This window comes from Anomaloglossus baeobatrachus, chromosome 5 (assembly GCF_048569485.1).
Source record: "Anomaloglossus baeobatrachus isolate aAnoBae1 chromosome 5, aAnoBae1.hap1, whole genome shotgun sequence".
NCBI lineage: Eukaryota > Metazoa > Chordata > Amphibia > Anura > Aromobatidae > Anomaloglossus > Anomaloglossus baeobatrachus.
Genome location: NC_134357.1, coordinates 415,090,064 through 415,096,531, shown reverse-complemented (window position 1 = coordinate 415,096,531; position 6,468 = coordinate 415,090,064). Strand labels below are relative to the sequence as shown.

The 6,468-nt window shown below is 41.8% G+C and overlaps 1 protein-coding gene across 1 annotated transcript in view; it reads left to right on the top strand.

The window, feature by feature from the left end:
* The first annotated feature begins 4,056 nt into the window (after window positions 1-4,056).
* Window positions 4,057-6,468, top strand: part of MAP3K14 (mitogen-activated protein kinase kinase kinase 14) — a 42,537-nt gene continuing 40,125 nt past the window's right edge. Inside the window, 1 exon segment of the mRNA XM_075347731.1 lies at window positions 4,057-4,203. The gene's annotated coding sequence lies outside the window, so the exon portion shown is untranslated.

Sequence of the window (6,468 nt, the reverse complement as noted above, 5' to 3'; positions counted from 1 at the left end):
TTGCCCTGCTCACCTCTGTAGGCAGTAGTGAATGAAGGAAGACTAACCCTTTAAGTATGTATAGCATACATCACAGTGAAATATTATATATTATATAAATGCTGTGCAAATGCCACACATTATGTACATGCTGTCCACACATCATACACATATCATACATTACGTACATGATGTACACACATCATACACATATCACACACTACAATTACACTGCAGTCCGTACATGGTGTCTTCACACTGACATTCCCTGAGTGTGGTAGTTAGGCCTAAGCCACACGGCATGAAAATCAGAGCGAGGGAAATGCGATGTTTTATCGCATTCCACTCGGACCAATATTAGCCTATGTCCCAGCACCCATGAGCGATTATTTTCTCAGCCCTAATCGGACCAAGAAAACAATCGCAGCATGCTGCGATTGTAATGTGAGTCTTGTTTCTCTCGCACCCATTCAAGTCTATGGAGCGAGAGAAAAATTGCACTACACTCACAGTACACCGGTGTACCGCGAGTGCTGAGCGAGAATAGCAATAGCCGGCAACGGAGGAGAGAGGGAGATAAATCCCTCCCTCTCCTCCACAGCGCCTGCCTGCCCCTCCGCAGAGCCGGCCCGCCCCTCCTCAGAGCCGGCCCGCCCTTCCTCAGAGCCAGCCCACCACCTGCAGCTGAGGTCCGATCGCAAGATTGGACCTCAGTCGCAGTGACACTAGCATGACACTCGGCTCCTGCATGAGCCGAGTGTCATGCGAGGATAGCAATATCCCCATGTGGTCCCAGCCTTACCAGGCCCAACCTGTAGTTAGGCTTCACCCACAGGCCATGCCCATTTTCCAATGGGCTATACCCCTAATTGTGTAGCAGTGTTGCCCATCAGTGTGAGCAATTTCTAATGAGTCAAAACTTGAATTATATGGCTTTACTTGAAGGCAGTTTGTTCACCAAAGAGCTGGAGAGTGGTACAATAAAGAATATCTGCAGATAACAGTGAAGCATGGTGGTGGTGCCTTACAAGTTTGAGGCTGCATTTCAACAAATGGAGTTGAAGGTTTGGTCAAGATTAATGGCGTCCTCGAGAGAAAAATACAGGCAGATGCTTATCCATCATACAATACCATCAGAGAGGTGTCTGATTGGTTGCAGATTTATTTTTCATCAGGACAATGACCCCAAAACATTCTCCTTATATCATTGAAAACGCACAAGTTGGTCTGATAACTGGATCCAGCTAGCTTCAGTGCAGTGCACTCCTCCAATGTTAAAAGCAGTTGCATAGTTGCCCCTGCTTGCTGCATAAGAAAATGCACAGCATCCATGTCGCTGGTCGGAACTGTCAGTCATCAAGAACGCTCTGCCTTCCCAACCAGCAGGAAACCAGAAGGCTGGTGTCCTGAATAGAGATGAGCGAACCAGTTGAAATTTGGTTTGGCGGGTTCAGCTGGACTTTAGATGAAGTTCTGTTCTGGATGGTGACTTAACCTGAATCTCAATGGAAGTCACTGATTGGCAGTTCAGCTCTCCGCTCACATGTGGCCACTGGCCAGCCATAAACAGATCACTTCCGTGAGGGTGGGTAAGGTTTTTCCATTTTTTTTTGTACATGCTACATTCGATAACATTTTTGTTACCCCCAGTGTGAGCCATTCACACACTGCAAGCTGCTCCCACTAGGCTGAGCACCAAGCGTACCTGAGCACAGAGATGCTCGAGCGAGTGGTTTGCATACATAAAGCACCCGAACTACGAACTCAAACAATGGTTTTTTTTCTAAATCTGTGTTCGGTAAAAACACCGAACTTTACTTTTCAGATTTGATCATCTCTAGTCCTGAAGATAGGATCATGAGACAACCCCTTTAAGCTATACATAATAGATCTGGGTTTTCATCTTGGATGCATGTTCATTAACCATCTGTCAGACATCACTGTAATGACAGCTGTGAATTACTTTGTCCCAGTTTGGGCAGCTTGATAACTAATGGTAGAAACCCAAAGTATAAATTAGGGTGGAGTGATTGTCCCCATTTCCTCTTTGTTTATGCCCCATGTGTTTCACTATTTCCATGCTTATTCCCAATGCTCAGACTTTCTTATTCTTAGGCTAAGTTCACACGTCTATGTAAAAAAATCTTATGAATTTCATCCAGAAAAAAATTGCCAATTTATTGTGTATTGTCATTCGTATACAATCCAGATGTTCGTTTTCTCCATCCATATGACGTTTGTTTTTATACATCAAGTGTGATTATAACTTACAAGACCAAAAACAGTTCCCTATGCTAGGGTATGCTTATTTTTGACACATTTTTCCTATGAAAAATTGCAGCATTTTACAGTATCAGCACAATGAATATGACTTCTGAAAGCTAATGCACATGCTGCTTATTTTTCCTTGCAGATTTGAAGCAGTTTCTTGCAGCATTTTTTACCATTTCAAATGAACGGGAAAAAAACGCATAAAAAAAGCATGCAAAAATGCACGTATTGCCGCACATCTGATTTTTACAGATGCATTACAATTTATAAGGGTATATGCATACGTCACTGCCAATACTGGAGGCTTGGTAGGAAAAATACTGTGTAACAGGCATGGGTGGATTAGAGATCCACCAGCGCCTGTTAACTAGTTAGATCGTGCTGTCAAACTGCCATTCCCCGCTCCCATTGGTGGCCATGTGACATGATCACGGGGTGCTGATTGGTTGTCATGACAGCGTGGGGTCAAAAGATGACCCCTGTCACTGTCAAGACGAAGTTCCTGTGAACGCCGGCTGAGTACCGGCATTCACAAGAGATAAGCATTTCTGCTGTTCAGAGGGATGCTGAAGCATCGCTCTGAACAGCAGAAGTGATCGGACTGTATCAGCTTCCAGTCCCCTAAGGGGACTAGTTAAAACAATTAGTATTTAAAACTTTTTTTTACCTTTTAAGTAAAAAATAAAAAACAAAAGTTCAAATTGCCCCATTGAAAATAAAACAATAATAATAATAAAGAATATACACATATTTGGTATCACCATGTTCAGAAATGTCCGATATATCAAAATATAAAATAAATTAATTTGATCGGTAAACTGTGTAACGGAAAACAAAATCAAAACGCCAAAATTAAAATTTTTGGGTCACCGCAACACTGCAATAAAATTAAATAGTAGGCAATAAAAACATCGCATCTACCCAAAATTTGTATAAATAACAGCGTCAGCTCAGGACGTAAAAAATAAGCCGTCACTGAGCCCCAGATCCCGAAAAATGAGAATTCTATAGATCTCAGAAAATGCAGACAAATGCGCAATTCTTTTTTTTCTGACAAATTTGTTTTTTTCCCACTACTTAGATAAAAGTAAAACTATACATGTTTGGTGTCTACAAACTCATACCAACCTGGTGAATCATATTAATAGGTCAGTTTTCCCATATATTGAACATGGTAAATAATAACCCCAAAAACAATTGTGGAATTGCACTTTTTTTTGCAATTTCGCTGCACTTGGATTTATTTTCCAGTACATTATACGGTAAAATTCATGATGTCATTCAAAAGTACAACTCGTACCGCAACAAGCTCTCATACTGCTACATTGATAGAAAAAAGTTATGGCTCTTGGAAGAAAGGGAAGGAAAAAACGAAAACAGAAAATCGCCCAGAGGTGAAAGGGTTAATAACACCAGACTACTGTAACGTAAATATCGATAGACGCAAGGAAGAATGAAGCCTGACACAGAGAACCTGCTTTTGTGGTTTCTCCAGTAAAATATGCCATGTGCTTTATCAGGAAACAACACCTATTGCATCAGGGAAAACAACACGCTTCTTAACGTTTTGAGACTGCAGAAAAAAAAAAGTTGGTCCTTCATCATAAGCGTTTGAACGAGTATTAAAGTGTTAAATTAACCACTTGAGTGCAAAGGGCCTAAAGACCCATTGGCTACTGTCTTCTCAGAAGCTTAGCCTTTGCCGGGAAATTCCATGAGGCTGTGGGCCAATCAGAGAGCAGAATAAGTCCTGAGCCCTGGTGAGGGCAGGGGAGAGTGAGATCATCACACATGAGAAGAGGAGGGGGAGGAGGAGGACGAAGCTGCAACTGAGGAAGGAGAAGAAGAAAAAACTTAAGGAGAGTATAGACTAGATGCATGTATACAGTGTGACGAGTCAGGTGTCAAGTTCAACGACAGAAGAGACAAGGAGGCAAGAATAAGAAGAAGCGGGTAAGTGCGGGTAGACATATATCACTTAGGGGTGTGACTGCAGGTCTGGAGCCTGGGTATAAGGACTGGGGCTACAAGAAGACTTTGGACGGGCCATGTATGCGTGATCGAATGCTCAGCAGCAAGTGTGTTCTTGTTTGCACTAATAAGCGAGAATGAAAGGGGTCTATTACATGGCAATCTACGGGATTGTCCGAAATCTGGTATAGAAATAATGGGCATGTTCTTCCAGACCAGGTAAAGTGGGATCTCCATAGGGAGAGGTGCACCCTGTAAAGATCGCGTCCGCCTGTGCATGTCTAGTACTTGCGTGTGTATACCTGATCGCTACATACCAGTCATGTCTTTCCTACACACATACAAGATCAATGGTTTTCGTGACCACTTACGGTTAGGCCTTCTCCTTTTCACTGCTATGTTTTCTTTTCCGACTTGTACGTGACACGCTCTTGTACGTGCAAACATAACAAACCATTGGCATTTTTACATGTGCAAACGTACAAGAAACTGCAGCAGGAGTACGATTTAAGGCTAATAATCACAATAAACAATCTATGTGGCTATTAACGTCAACAACTTTTCTTAGGGCAGAATGTATTATGGCAGAAGAAGGCTATTTTGGTGTCTATTGTGGTGCAACGTTGTTACTTTATGGCCTTAATGTGTTTGTTTGATTCATTGTATGTTATAGGCTTACATGATGTATTCATTCCTTAAAGGCGTTCTTCGGGAATAGAAAAAAAAACAAAGAAAATGTTATGACTAAATATCTTTAATTAGCAAATGGTATTCATTATGTCCAGGGAGGTAATCTCTATAATACAATAAAATGGCTTACGTTTTGTTAAAATGAATGTAAATAGGACCAGAGCCTGTGAGCATGTGCAGTAGGATGCTTTGCTGCTTTGACATGGAAATATTTATACCAAGTACAATGGAACCTTGGATTACGAGCATAATTGGTTCCGGGAGTTTGCTCTTAAACCAAGTTACTCTTATATCAAAGCGAATTATCCCATATAAAGTAATTGAAACGCAGACAATTCGTTCCACAACCCTGTAAAGCTATCTACTGGTCACAGCAGCAGAGCTTCCTACTGCACATGCTCACAAGCTCCGGCCCTATTAACATCCTAGGATAGGTTTTAGTCACTGTAAGGCCGGGGTCACATGACCATAGATCAGAGTGTCAGCATAGTTATATCCGATTCTCTTGGATGAGAGAATCATAGCACACTGTGAGGAGACAATGGTGAACAAACACTCTCCATCTTCTCCGTTATGTGAATCCATGGAAATCGGACTGCACTCACATGTCATCAGAGTACAGTCTGAAATCACAGTGTGCTGAGATTTTTTTCACTGATAGTTTCTGTCAGTAAAGAAAATCAGTCATCAGTAGTGCACCATTGAATAACATTGGCCCGAGTGCTATGCCATATAAAAACGAATAGCACTCATCTGATTTATATGGTTGTGTGATTCTGGCCTAAGGGTGCATTTAGACAACCGTATAAATCAGACCAAGATCAGATCGCAATGCTTGGCTGCAGCTCTCCCCATAGAAAAATTTGAAGCTGTCACGCACAGATCGGAAGAGCCACGGCCAATCCGTGCATTGCGAACCCATATCGATCCGATTTATACGGTCAACCAAATGCACCCTTACAAAACAACGGCCTTATTAATGTAAAATAGGGATTACATCCCTAGACAACAAAACAAATGTGATTTGCTAATTATAGGAATTTAGTCATAGGATTTTCTGTCTTTCTTTACTTTTAACTCATAAAGATCCATAAAGTGATATCCGCTTGTGGCTTAGTGATAACCAGTTAAGCTCCCATAGTGGTTGTCACATTTGTCTTAGTAGGGGTTGAAACACCATAACCACATTCAAATGATAGCTGATGAATTGCTAATTACTGGTAGACCAAGTAGTGGGGCCCCCACTATACCAGAGAACAGGGCTCTGAACTCCCCCATTTGAATGGAGTGATGGTCCCAAATGCACACATCACACTGGATGAAGCTTGGATGAAGCATCAGGGTGCATCCAAGACCACAGCTCCATTGATACAAGGGACTTCAAAGTCCTGTTCTTGGAATCAATGATGGTTCCAGAGGTTGGACTCTCAGTTATCAGCAACTTATTACCGATCCTATGCAGTGACCTGGAGGGTAATAAATGTATTTCTTCAAAATTAGGCAGATTTGCCATTCAAAGACAGCAAAAACAGGGTGACAGCATATACTCGATTGTAA